General features: G+C 44.5%; 1 long non-coding RNA gene across 1 annotated transcript; it reads left to right on the top strand.

The window, feature by feature from the left end:
* The first annotated feature begins 2,814 nt into the window (after window positions 1–2,814).
* Window positions 2,815–8,349, top strand: LOC148852383 (uncharacterized). The gene is made up of 3 exons (XR_016099002.1): window positions 2,815–7,073; window positions 7,154–7,569; window positions 7,645–8,349. It is a non-coding gene; the product is annotated as an uncharacterized LOC148852383 (long non-coding RNA).
* Window positions 8,350–15,011: the final 6,662 nt, after the last annotated feature.

Genomic DNA, 15,011 nt, shown 5'->3' with positions numbered 1-15,011 from the left:
CATTTAATGTGAACACCCCTAATTCCCATTCTTGATGGAATAGCATTCCCCCATTTGAGGGAATGGCCCCCTCCCTTGGGAATTAAATCCCATTCCAACTGATTTCAACTCCTATTCCAACTCCTATCTAAATCAAACAATGGAAATAGTTTTTTATTGTTGGCACAAAGCTTCTTTGAAGAATGAAAATGTGCAACATGTGGGCATGAGTATATGACGTTTTATTATATTTGCAACCAAACGAGTTTAAAAGTTTGTTCCTGCTACAAAAAGATTTCTTCTTTTTATGAGGATATATATGAGGACTTAATCAAACTCTTTACTTTCAATTTTCGCTATATACACGGACTATTCTTTCATTCCATTGGAACATCTTGGGTTGGTGGATGACTCAAAACTTTTGTGATTTTTTATTTGATAATTTGAAGCATGGGCTCCATTTGGGAAGAGTGTAAATATAAATATATTTAGTGCAAACACAAATGTAGGTAGTAGGATGAACATGGGTCTGTTTGGTTTGGTTCCAAGGCAGAACCCATAACCTACCCTATATTGGTCAATTCTGAAAAACATACCCTATGAAGGTTGAATTTTTCCTTGTGGTTCTAGGGTCAATTTCAAGGTCTATCTATGAAATTTGTTCTTTCTTTACCCCCTCCCCCCCCCCCCCCCCCCCAAAAAAAAAAAAAGGAATTGAAACATGTTCTTTAAAAACTTGATTTTTAATAATAATAATAATAATAATAATAATAATATAATTCAAAATGTATATTATCTTTATTGATTAAATTGAGTAATTTAATATGTAGGTTATCATAATATATTATTGTATAGTTCAAAAATTATTATCATAATTTAAATTTTGTAAATATTACCTTTTACGTTACTTATTATACACATTCAAATATTAAAATAAAAAAGATCAAATCATTTAAGTGACTTAATGGTCAAGTGAGGCCATGGCATTTGAAACAACGAGTGCTTAGGTTCAAATCTTTACACCCTCAAAGTATTTTGGAGTTTATTTCATAGTATGTTTGGTTCTAAAGTTGGTTCCACCAAGGTTGATTCTCTAGGTCGCTTCGAGAAGGGTAAACCCCTGGACCTCGGAATTGGCTGAGGTTGGGCCAGTTTAAAAAATTTGAAACCAAACCCTACCTAATAACAAATTGGATATGATTGGTTCAATGCCAGTTCAGGGTGTTAATTGTATGCCCTAAAACCAATTGTGTAATATTATAGAGGGACAATTTTGATAGAGTAGCACATATTATGCTTGATTTATAGGGTAATGAATTTCAAGTCACTTGTGTAGTGACACAAAAGCAAATATGTGGCTTCCTATTAGATAGAAAGTTCATTGAGCATGACCCGTAATAGAAAATTACATGGAATCACTAGTCAATAACTGTTCCATCATCCCAATCATATATATAATCCTCAAACCCAAGTATAGACTCAATCTGAACCCTCTGTTTAGGATATTCTTCATTGAAACTTGGAACCTAAGGACCCACATGACCAGATCTTTCTCCCATCCTCTAGAAGAATCTTTAAATTCAAAATTAACCAATTAAGGAGTTTCTAATCAATCAAGCCAGTCACCTAAACTTGGGATATTCATTTTAAGCAAAATTTTAAGACATTACACCTATTTTCTTGATTGATTGAGACAATCACCCACATGACTGTCATGCCAATCATTTCTCACATTAATTTAATCTCCCCAAACTCAAATCTCAGCCATCCATTCCTTTCTAGAATTCTCTCCAAAAATCTATAAATACCCATACTTTTTCACACAAAGACTCACATTCTAACTGAGGGGGAAACCCATGCAACCACACTCACATAGCCATTATCCATGTCCAAGAGCTTTCCTTACGTTCCTAGAGTCCCTCCATATCATTTTGAAGCCAATAACCCCCTTGAAATCATGCATACACCCAAAACCATGGCTATGAAACATGCTTGAACTCAACAACTATAGTAGATGAGAAGTAAACATCTAGCAATGTTTGTTCACCTTTGGGCCACATGATCAGCATACACAACCTCTCAAAATGTCCTCATGTAGTTGGTGAGAGCATTGGAAGAGGTCAAACATGCCAAATGGATGTGTAATTAGTGCAGCAATGATAGCTAAATCCTATTGTTCAAGTGAGGATTCTAACGCTCAAGAATACAACCTCACTAAATCCTCTCATATAGTAGTTTATTCTCATATCACACTGAAGTAAGTTTTTTTACTTGAATAAACTTGACTAATCTTCGTAGGCACTTTCATCATAAAAGAAAAATGATAAATGTATGCTCGAATAGAAGTTAAGTCAGCATTTTACAACAATCTAAAAACTAAGTTTACATCATACTTTATGCCTAGTAACTCTTAATTTCTTAATGACAATTTCAGTATTTTTATTCTTATTTTATATTTTTAGTAGTCAAGTAGGATTTGCATTGCATCCATCCAAGGATGAATTTGTAGTATACTGATTAAATCTGTTCCATTTCTTCATTCAGTCATCCTTTTATTTCCATAATCTAGTGTGCCTTTTACGCTCGATTCTTTTGTTGTTTTATTTTTTTAGGGAAAATTCTGGATAGGTACCTTATACTTTAGGTTGAGTGCCAATTTAGTACTTGAACTTTAAAATGCAACAATCTAGTACCCCAAGTTTTGCCACAACTTAGTACTAGATGCTAACTCGTCAGTTAAAAGACAAAAAGACCTAATTACCCATCAACTATTTCAATCAATGCATGGATTTTTGATCGAAATTACATAAATGCCCCAATTATAATTTCTCTCCAAGTTGGAATCACGGTTCACACAATGTCAAGCAAATGTGCCCCCGAAAAAGTTGAAATCTACACTCTAACGCGACGCCAGAAAAATTGAAATCGAAGAATCCAGTGCTGTTGCCGGAGAAGACGACTCTTATTGCCATCGTCGGAACACTGTTGCATAAAATGAACTGCTCTCTTTTCGCTTTGCTCTTCTACTTCCCCCATCTCTGCTCATTTACGTCCTACTTGTGCTTCTGACATACAACAGTGCCAGCACTTTCTGTGATCAAGTCCATTTTCCGGCAGAAATCACCCCCGAATCCCATAGTTTCTCCCCCGAAAATGCAATTGGAGATACAACACGAAAATGGTCTTCCTCTTCGTCTTCGTTATCCTCTTTCGTCATGTGCTCCATCAAGGAAGAAATCCCACCTTCTAAACTCAAGATCCATTTGCCACTATTGCAAGAACCTAAGTCTTCTTCAATCCTTTTCATTTAACTCTTTTCCAAATGTTTGTCTACTGATAGCATTTGGATGCATCACTTGCCGTGGTTTTTAAGTCATAGAAGGGAAGAATCGATGGATAGTGGCTCCAGCCGATGGAGGCCAAAGTTGGAACGTTGGAACATCGGGAAGAACATTGACTACGATGCCTTCTCCCCTTTGTAGTTTGGGGCTCCCGCCGATGAGGTCAACTAAATTTGGCGGAGTTTGGGGCTTTCCGGTCCGGAGGACTTCGCGATTCCGACCGCCGCATGGGAGGCCAGGAAGGCCAGGTCTTCGTTTGATATCTTCCCAACGCCATGATTGACTCATCTAGTCAATGACTGAGATGATAAATAAGATGAATTTGTCGAAGCAGAAGAAGAGAGGGAAGATGGCTCATGGATTGGGTTGTCACATAGGGAGAGAATTACAGATGAAGATGCGAAGCAGTCGGTGGAACAACTCTCACTAAATTGGTAGCCGGTTGCCGAACTTTTTGATTTTGCATCTGATACGGGAATAACTGATACCTTGTGTTCAGAGCTTGTCAATTCCGGAACAACTCTCACTAAATCGGTAGCTGGTTGCCGAACTTTTTGATTTTGCAAAATGGTTTTCTTAGAATGATTTGGATGTGCAGGGTGCTTGCTCATTATCCATTTCTCTGCATCATTGCACTTAGATGGCACAGAACGAGAAAAGGGTCTCATCATTGGATTGTGCAAGCACCTCTCTCCTTTATGAAACTCAAAGCTAGATGAACTAGCATTGCTGTCATAATCTAGATTATCTTCTTCTATAGGTTTAACAGGGTGAACTGTGCTTGAGCTACTGCTACCAGATCTTGAGAGTTGCTGAATTTTGATCCGACCCATGTCCCTAGTTTCCTTAGGAATTAGTATGTCCTTTGGCTTGGAAAGAGTCAAAGGGTTTTCATTGGTTTCTCCTCGTGTAGTAGAGGAAGAAGACTGGGAACGTAGTTTGTCGACTAAGTTTGAGTTAGTGATGGAGTTGCGGAGCGACAGACAGGGGGTCGTTCTGCTCCCCCTCCTCTGTTCAGTGATGGGAATTCACTTGCTCCAAGATCTTCTGGTGCTGGCATCGGAGGCGTTGGCGGAGGTGGAGGAATTAAGGGGGTTTGGCCGCCGGTGCTCACTCCACCACTGGCATTGTTGCTGAAGGTTGAGGATCGTTGTTAATCATTCCTTCAACCCAGATCGAGGAGAAAGGGGAATAGGGTAAAAAGAAAGGAAAAGGGTAAAATGGTTCGAATATTATTATTAAGGTAATTTTTTGTATTATGAAATTATTTAAACCGTACCTGATCTATGGTCTTGACTAACGGTAAATTAACTGTTAGGTATTGGATGGCAAATTGAAAATTGAAGTATTAGATTATCGCGTTTTAAAATTCTGGTATTAAATTGACAGTCGACCTAAAGTACATACCTATTGATAATTTTCCTATTTTTTATTACCTTTTTACTTCATAAATCAAAATCTTCATGCTCTTGCCATTATCACTTAACTAGGTAAGTGTTTAGTGTCATAGATATGGCATGCCTCTTTTCATAAGTCTTGCATCGTGTTGCTACGTGCATAAGTAGGACCCACATTAACTCTAGAATTTATCTATTCTCACATTTTTAGAATATTAATCAACTAATAGCATTCATCTTGTTAACATTGTAGTATTTACATTCTTAGGCAAATTAGTTTTCTTTCTCCTTTCTTTTAGTTGATAATGTGTTTTTATAATGCATTAGTTTTTATCAAATCTCATACATCCAGTTCTTGCGTTTTATCATTTTTCACGTAAATACCTAATGATGTGCGATCTGAAAGCTCCTAGTTGGAGGGTTGTTTGGGCGTGTTCACGTGGCGAACTGGATGAAAATGCAAAACAAGGATCAGAGAGACCGGGTTGGATGATCCGGTGAGGTCGCTCCGATGTTTAAGTCAGTATTCTTGTTGTGGTCGCGAGCTAAAGTTTGAGTGCTAGAGAGCTTGAATGTAAGTAATCGCATATACCTAGGCCCGGGTTGGATGACCCGGTGAGGTCGCTTCGATGCTTAAGTCCGAATCTTTGGCCTGAGTAGATGAAATCCATTTCCGCTTTAGTTGGTGAGTAACGTATCAGTCAATGAAGTCTATCGTTACCGCTCGATCTGGGCGGGGAGAGGATAAGGCTTGCCATTACGCGGCGTGATCCTGTGAGGTTCAGAGTCCGTTGGGAAACTTTTGGAGTCAATTACGTGTCACTTCGGTTCCTGGGCCCCGAACTGGCTTAGGTGCCGAGGTGATTCTATGCCAAGGTGACTTTATGCCGGGGTGGCTTTGTGTCAAGGTGACTATGCCGGGTGACTTTATGCCGGGGTGGCTTTCTGAAAACTGCTGACTAGGCTCCTCTTGTAGAGTTGTCTTCCTACGGGGAGATCACGTTCACGTAACCTTTACTTACTAGGTCGTGCCAAATTACCCCTCATCAATTGCCCCCGACTCCTTATGCTAGGGGTCCTGGCCTGGTGCAGGGAGTTCATGACGAGCCTATGTGGATTTGGCACGAACTCTAGGTGAAATAGAGGGCGGACTGTTGGTCGGACCTGTTCGACCGTTTGGCTCAACCAGGAAATGACCCAAATCGCGTATCAGGTATGTGCGAATGCCAAGCCGATTATAAACTCCGCGGACGTCAAAACGCGCGCTCAACTGATTTCAACATTGGGTAGCGTGTAGCTGGTTTTCCTATGAGCCATTGGATTGCACAAATCTCGGCCGTTGATCCCCAAATATACTAGCTATAAATATGGCCTGAAGGGCCCATTTTTTCGCCACAAACTACGAATCCAAAGTCTTTGAGGTTGCGTTCATGTACCCTAGCTCGGTGTTAGTTATTCCCGAGTCCGAGGTCGTTTTGCTTTCTTCGGTCTTCTTTTGGTGAATTCATCTTCCTTTGCTTTTGATTCCATTGTCCTTTCCATTAGTATGTTTAGCCTTAGCTTAGATAGCCTTCTAGATGGGAGCGTAAAATCTACTAGGGCCGAGGTGGGGACCTCAGCACAGACCGCGGAGCATCATCCTACTAAGGTGGGTACTTTGGCACAGGATGTGGACTCCAATTCGTCTGAAGCAGACTCACCTCGGCAAGAGTTAGAAGCTTCAGGCAAGTCGGCCTCCACCTCACAATGAGGTGGCCTGCCGGACAGCTTTGGCCCGTCTACAATGACGGTGGACAATCTCCTATCTTTAATAGCTCGATACAAACTTCCTAATGACTTTGTATATAGTATCCCCTTAGGCAACTTTCCTTGGGGTCATAATCATGACGAGATCGTGGTCTTTGAGGAGCAGCTCGTAGCTGGGCTGCGTCTTCCACTTCATCCATTCATAATCGAGGTCATTAAGTTCTTTGACATTGCCATAGACTAGCTACACTCGAACTCCATTCGTAACATCGTTGGTACTATTTCCCTTTTCCATGATCACAACTAACCTCTTGACCTCGACATCTTCTCTTTGATTCTTTCCATCAAGAAGAACTCAGCCAGTGTTCTACCCGAGCACAGGAAAAGTTACTATATGTCTCCTTGCCCCGGGTACAAGCTACTGCACGAGCTCCTTAACAAGGTCCCGACCTGGAAGAGATGCTACTTCGTGGTTCGTGACACTGAGGTTAGCCTTTCCCAACTCACTGGAGGTTAAGGGAGGAGGCCCGATCTTGGGCGAAGCTAGGCCTGAAGTTCAAAAACTTCGTGATCGAGGAGAAGTTCGTGCAAGCTGGTCTAAGCCCTCCCAGTACGTTGCTAACTGTTGTACCTTTTTCTTGTTTGCATTACTTTGGTGTTGTATCTAACTTAGTTCATCACTTGTTGTAGTGGCCATGGATGACATCCCCGCCGACGAGCTCTTCGGGAGCATGCAGAAGGGAAAGAAGAAGAAGAGGGCCTCTAAGAAGGCTCACATCCACAATGAGACCACCACCTCTGATGTCGCTACCTCTGCCCCCGAACACCCAATCGTTGCCAAACAGCCTTCTGTGATTGACTTGGTTGAGGAGGACCCAGGCAAGGCCACTCCACCCCACGTGCCCGAGGAGACCACGTCTTTAGAGCCTCAACCCGTACCAATGACCGCCACTTCTTCAGGCAACGATACTTCAGTTCGGAGCATTTTGACTCTGAAATTTGGTCTTTTCAAGAGCAAGGATGTGGTGTTTGCCGAGGATGTCGCTCGTTGGGCTGACTTGCTGGTTGCTCAGCTTGGGGCCTGAGCAGCCACACACTGTATGGTGGTACGTACTAAGCCTTCAAGTTGCTTTATACTTAGATTTTTCTTCATATTAATACTTGTTTTCTTCTTTTGCCAGGTGAACTCCTCTACCCACGCCTTGCCTTACCAGTCCGAGGTGAACTTAAAGCGAGCTCTCAAAGCCAAGGAGTCCTTCCGAAGTACCCACTTTGAGCTCAACTTAGCTCGCAACGAGATTAACCATATGAAAAACGATGTGTGATCTAAGAAGGAGCTTTTGAGTTTGTTGATGGCGGAGAAGAAGGAGTTCGAAGCGGAGAAGAAGTAGCTCGAGGAGTGCGAGGTCGCACTGAAGAGAGAGAACAAGAACCTCGAGGCTCTTGTGAAGGAGTAGACTAACATCCTACTTCAAGCGATGGAGGAGGCCAAGGTCAAGGCGATCGAGGAGTATAATTCTTCGGCGGAGCTTTGACAGAGGTTGGTCGAGGTCGGGACAGCGGGCTACCGCAAGGGGTTTAAGCTTAGTAGGTGGTTGACCCGGCGTGAATTTCCCCACCTTGGCCTCTATGCCATCACCACGTCCAAGATCACCAAGGAGATGGCTGTTGAAGCCGCCAAGGATCCGGACTTTGAGGCGGAGAGCGATGATGACCTTCTCGACGACGCGACAACGGGAGAGGGTGAGGAGGATGATGCTGCCGAGGACCGCATGGAGATAGACCCACCTGCTGAAGCCTCTATTGGGGATGAGGAGTTCCGAACTGACTGATGCCTCTTTTCTTGGACCCCCCTTTGTAAATACCTGATGTCCCAAGCCTCCGAGCTCGGCTAAATAGTTGTAATCTTTCTTATTTTTTTTTGTTTTGTAAGCATCTTATCAATGGAATACAAGTATTTTGCAAAACTCCTAGTGTACAAAAATTTTCTAAGTAAAGATTACTCCCGAACTCGACTAGGAACAATCGTTATTGTACGCCGGGGTGAGCAGACACTATATTGTGTACATGCCCGACTTGTCTGCTCCCGTGCTACTTTGCCTTACCCATGCCAAAGCGACTAGGTTTTAACGAGCCTGTGCCGAAGAGTCGACTGGGTCTTAAGCAGCTTATGCCGAAGAGGCGACTAGGACTTCTCTGCCCATGCCAGAGAGGTGATTGGGTCTTATATAGTGCCGAGGTCTTTTGTCAGCTTGACACTATAGCCCTTAGGCTTCTGGGAATGACTTAAGGTCCTCTCTCCAATTCCTCGTCCATAAGATCAGCTTGGTGGTCTTATGGACTTAGTTGTTTTTTTGGTTGCATTGAGGTTTACAGGTAGTAACTCCTTAGGTTGTCGATATTCCAAGCCCGGGGTACTTGCTTCTCTTCCATGGTCTCGAGCTCGTAGGTTCATTCTCTGAACACCCGTCTCACCCGATAAGGACCTTCCTAGTTTGGACCGAGATTACCCACGCCGGGCTCAGGTACCATTACCTTACAAAGGACCAGGTCGTCGACTCAGAATATTCGCTTCCTGATCCGGGCGTTATAATACCGAGCTATCCGCTTCTGGTAAGCTGCAGTTTGAATGTGGGCTAGATCGCGTACCTCCTCGATGAGGTCCAAGTTAGTTCTGAGCTCATCATCATTTGTCTCTTCGTCATAGATTTCGAGCCGCAATGTCAGTACTTCAATCTTTGCCAGAATCACAGCTTCCATCTCATATGTGAGGTTGAAGGGTGTCTCACGGGTTGCGGTCTTGATGGTAGTCCGATAGGCCCAAAGGACACTGGGTAGTTCATCTACCTACAAACCTTTAGCTCGTGCAAGGTGAGCTTTCAGTCTATGGAGGATAGCCCTATTCGTCACTTCGGCCTGCCCGTTTGCTTGTTGATGCACTATCGAGGTGAAGTATTGCTGAATCCCCATCTTGGCGCACCAGTTCTGGAACTTGATATTTTCGAATTGCTTCTTGTTATCCGAAATCAAGACTTTGGGCAGTCCAAAACGACACACAATGCTTTTTTAGAAGAAATTTTGCACATTCCGGCCGTAATGCTCACCAACGGTTCAGATTCCACCCACTTCGTGAAGTAGTCTATTGCCACGACCAAGAACTTCCTCTACCCAGTTGCTAGTAGAAAAGGACCGAGGATGTTGATTCCCTACTGCACAAAGAGCCACAGGCTAGTAAAATACTTCAAATCGATAGCAGGCTGATGGGGGATGTTGGCGTGCCTCTGACATTTACCGCATTTCTTGACAAGCTCGAGTGCGTCTGCCTTCATTGTAGGCCAATAGTAGCCCTGCCTTAATGCCTTTTGGGTGATGTTCCTGACCCCCAAGTGTCCTTATCATAAACCTTCACGGATATCGAGAAGTATGAGCTCAGTTTCTAAGGGTCACAGGCAACGTAGGTAGGGAAGTGTTAATGATCTGCTATACAGTCATCCGTCTATGAGGACGTATCGCGCTGATTGGCGCTCTACCCTCTAAGCTGCATTGCGTTTTGTAGGTAGGGTCTTGTGGAGCAGATAATCAACGAGCGGGTCGATCTAGATCGGTTTCGCTTGCAATACAGGAGTGACCTCTTCTGCCCCCCGAGAATGTTGGGTCGAGGCAAGTCCTCTATGTACACAGTTCGCATAATGTTGTCGCTTGTACTTGCTAGTCGTGATAAGGCGTCAGCCTTAGTGTTCTCGGATCTCAAAATTTGCCTAATGAAACAAGAACTGAAGCTTGGTATGATCTCTCTAACTTTGGTTTAGTAGGCTACCATAGTCGAGTCGCGTGTTTCATAATCACCATTGACTTGGTTAACCACAGTTGAGAATCTCTACAGATGATGAGATGTTTTGTTCCCATTTCCTTCACTAAGTTCAGCCTGGCAATTAGCGCTTCATACTCCGCCTTGTTGTTCGACACCTTGAATCCGAACTAGAGAGCGTACTCCAGCTTCACCATGCTTGGGCCATATAGTATCAGTCCCGCACCGCTTCCTTGTTGGTTGGACGAGCCATCAACATGGAGGATCTAGGAATCCTTGTCCCAAGTCGGTACTACTCTGACCGAGACCGGTGCCGCACCAGTTGACGCCTCCGACGTGTGAGCAGGCTTAGTCAGTTCAGGGGTCGGTGTGCTGAACGTGCATTATTTTACGAAGTCCGCCAAGACTTGGGCTTTAATCACTGGTCGTGGCTCGAATCGGATGTCGTACTCGCTAAGATCGATGGACCACTTCGTTAATCTTCCTGACACCTCGGGCTTAAGTAGGATATGCCTCAGAGGTCTATCAGTAAGGACGACGGTGGTATGAGCTTGGAAGTATGGTCGTAATTTCTGAGCTGCTACCACTAGTGCGTACGCCAACTTCTTGATATCGAGGTATCTAGTTTCTGCATCCTACAACATTTTACTCACATAGTAGACAGGTCGTCGAACCCGATCTACTTCTCTGATTAGTACCGAGCTGACCACCTCATCACTCGCAGAGAGGTACAGCTTCGACACATCTCCTTCCTCAGGTCGGGTTAAAATCGGGGCAGTACTTAGGTACCTTTTCAGCTCATCAAATGCGAGCTGACACTCTTCAGTCCATTCAAAAGTTTCATTCTTTTTAATTACTTTAAAGAAGGGGAGGCAGTGACATGCCGATTTAGACATAAATCGGTTTAAGGCGGCTACCTGGCCATTTAGTCGTTGTACCTCCTTGATTTTCTAGGGTGGTCGCATCTCTAAGATGGCCTTGATTTTGTTTAGGTTTGCTTCGATGCCTCGTTGGTTCATTATGTAACTGAGGAACTTGCCTGACGTGACCCCAAAGAAACACTTAGTTGGGTTTAACTTCATCTAAATCGTCAATTAAAGATCTAGAAGATTTGGTCTTCACGACCATGTAATCAACATAACATTCCACTTTATTGCCAATCAAAGGTTCAAAAATTTTGTTTACAAGTCGCTGGAAAGTTGCTCCATCGTTTTTCAAACCAAAGGGCATAACTTTATAACAGTATAGCCCGACTTCGATTACAAAAGCAGTTTTGTCTTGGTCAGTTGTGTCCATCCTAATTTGATTATAACCGGAGTAGGCATCCATGAAACTCAGCAACTCATGCCCTGAGGTCGCGTCTACCAGGTGGTCAATTCTAGGCAAGGGGAAACAATCCTTTGGGTAGGCTTTTTTTAGGTCGGTGCATTCAACGCACATACGCCACTTGCCATTGGCTTTCTTCACAAGCATGGGGTTAGCGACCTAACTCAGGTAATGGACCTCCCTGACAAAGTCTGCGGTGAGGAGCTTCCCGACCTCCTCATCAACTACCCTCCACTGCTCCGGGGCGAGGTTGCGTTTCCTTTGTCTAACTGGCTTGAGTAGAAGGTCCACATTAAGTTTATGAGTTATTATACTAGGGTCAATTCCGGACATTTTTGTCGGGGACTAGGAGAAAACATCTAAATTGTCAAGTAAGAAACTTACTAGCTGTGTTCGAAGTGGTTCACTTATCAATGCATTGACATGGAGAGTCTTGGTCGGTTTGGTCTTGGACACTGGTATGTGGACCGCCTCTTCCATCGGGGTTGCTCGCTCCTTGGTGTAGTCTGCTGGTCGCTCCAGTTCGACACCTTCTGCCAATTTTTCCTTTCCCTTGAGGGCAGCCACATAGCACTTCCGGGACTTGAACTGATCGCCTCGTATCACCCCTACTTCGTAATCCATCGGGAACTTCATCGCGAGATATTAAGTTGACACTATTACGCATAAAACATGCGTAATAAGCCGAGCTATGGTCGCATTCTAGGGAGATGGAGTTGTGACCACCAAGAATGTGTGCTTGAATCAGACAATATTCGGCCACGTGCCCATCTCCACTGGTACTGTGACGCGATCTATAGGTTTGACTTCCTCTCCGCTGAACCCTACTAGTGGGGTGTTTGCTGGTTTTAGATCGCTTTGCTGTAGTTGCAACTTATCAAAAGTTTCTTTGAAGAGAATATCAGTCGAACTGCTTGAGTACACCAAGATCTACTTCACCTCGAAGTCATTGATGATCATCTTCATGATCAGGGTGTTGTCATGAGGATACTAAATCACATGGGAATTGTCCTTGGTAAAGTAGATTAGTTCTTCGATCCGAGGTTGCTTGGGTGGGTTCTCTGCTTCATGCTCTAGTTCTCGGACTGACATTTTTTCGGCTACTGCAGTGCACCCCGCTACAATAGATCCTCCAGTGATCATATTAATCACCCCACAGATTGGTCTTTCTTCTGGTAGTGGGCAAAGTGGCTGCTCGTTTTGTCTGCTGCTTTCTGAGGTATTTTTCTTCAGATCTCCCTATCGGTTCCTTGTTCTTTTTCCTCATGCAAGATGTACTTCTTTAAGTACCCACGGTAGATTAGCTCTTCAATCTCGTCATGGAGGTTTCTACAGTTTTCTGTGTTGTAACCATGGTCGCGATGAAAGTGACAATAGACGTTCGGGTTCCTGGTCGTTGGGTCTCCCCGTAGCCTGGGTGGCCATTTGATGATGGAGGAGTTTTTGATGGCCATTAGGATATCTCCTCTCTTCGCGTTAAGGGGAGTATAGTTGGTTCTCTCTATTGGTGGGGTCCTAGAACGCAGACCCGAGCTGTAACTTCGCGAGGGGGACTTACTTCTTGAGCTCAGGGACTTACTTCTTCGCTTAGGGGATTTGCTCTTTTTTTCTTTTTTTTGTTGCTCGTTCCTTCTTCCTCTCTCTTCCTCTTCTCTCCTTGATTGTTGGTTTTTTGGTTTATCTCTTCTTCTGTACTGATAAATTGATAAGCCAGCTTGAGGAACTCGGTGATGTTCTTCGGCTTGTTGGCCACGACGTGCTACTTGAATTCTTTGTGAGTGATTCATTTTCACGCTGCAGTGAGACGTACTGCTGGGTCAAGGTCCGTTATCTGTAGGCATGTCTCATTGAAGTGCTTGATGTAGCTTCGAATTGACTCTCCTTCCCTCTACACCACATTCAGAAGGCTTTCCTGTGACTTCAGACACTTCTTACTGGTGATGAAGTGGGCTGTAAACATGTCCACAAACTGCGCCTAGTTTTTGATGGAATCCGGCATGAGGCTTCTATACCAGGCCCAAACTACTCCTCTGAATGTGGTGGAGAAAGCCACGTACATACAAGCCTCGTCGGCTCCAACGAGATGCATATGGGATTGGAACGCGTCTACGTGATCGTTAGGATCAAAGGACCCATCATACTTGTCTAGTGGTGATGGCTGGTTCAATAGGGGGATGGCTGGTTCAATAGAGCAGGCACTGTTCTTGTGGCCACCGAGCTCACCTTCTCTCTTTCTCGACCTTGATCTGCTAGATGGCTGGGCTTCATGGGCGGACTGTTCCTTGTTGATGAATGGCGAGTCTTGCGACGTCGCCACCGCTGCTTCTTTGGTGGTGCGGCATTTGTATTGTCGGCATTTGTGTTGTCGGGTAATTCGATCTTATTCTGAATGGAAGGGCGAGGTGGCTCAGGGGTTCTCCTCGCCGCTTCTTCGCCACATGTTCAGTGTTGGTTGCCACGGGGAACCGTGGGGTCACTTCTCGAGCCCGCACCTCGGGTCCCGAACTGACGATCTACATCACCTTGATGTGGAACTTGCTGACTGAGCCTCTCGAGTTGGCTAGGTTCGGGCCTATCCCTCGAGCCCGATGCTGATTCTAGTTCTAGATCGCCTACTGTACCCTACGGCGGGGTCCATCCTAAGGGAGGAACCGGTACTTGTGAACTTTTCTCATCGCGAGGGGGAGACTGACGGACGTTCTAGTGAGCCCGGTGCTGCTTCTGGTTCTAGGTTTGCCCTTGAAGATGGTTTGCTGGCTGGTTTGGTTGCATTGGTGGAAACTGGTGCTGATATTGTTGATAGAAGTAGTATTACTGAAACTGATGGATCTGCTGCATTTGGATCTGCATTGTTCGGACGCTCTGGACAAGGTTGTTGAATTGGGAGTGCCCTTCCCCAGGTGGGATCACGGAAGGCTCCGAGAATGTGGTGCTCACTTGGGGGAGTGGGACACTCACCTGTTGGGTAGTGTGCGACATGGACAGTGATGGGATCTCGGAGACAATCAGGGGAATGGTGATCTGGCCGATAGTCACTAGGGAACCTTGGGGAGTGACTGTTTGCTATTCTTACCCCCGAGTGATGTTCATGTTGCGCTTTCTGTTGTGGCTGGATGATGCCATTGAGGTTGAAACTGAGATTGAGACTATAACTAAGATTGGGATGACCTTTCGATCGTTTCCCACAGACGGCGCCTATTGATGATGCGCGATCTAAAAGCTCCTAGCTGGAGGGTTGCCTGGGCGTGCTCACATGGCGAGCTGAATGAAACTGCAAAACAAAGACCATAGAGACTAGGGTTGATGACCCGGTGAGGTTGCTTCGATTTTTAAGTCAGTATTCTTGTTGTGGTTGTGAGCTAAAGTTTGAATGCTAGAGAGCTTGAATGTAAGTAATCGCGTGTACCTGGGCCT

This window comes from Nelumbo lutea, chromosome 5 (genome assembly GCF_056320005.1).
Source record: "Nelumbo lutea isolate HS-2025 chromosome 5, American lotus-T2T, whole genome shotgun sequence".
Classification (NCBI taxonomy): domain Eukaryota; kingdom Viridiplantae; phylum Streptophyta; class Magnoliopsida; order Proteales; family Nelumbonaceae; genus Nelumbo; species Nelumbo lutea.
This window is presented reverse-complemented; position numbering and strand designations above follow the sequence as displayed.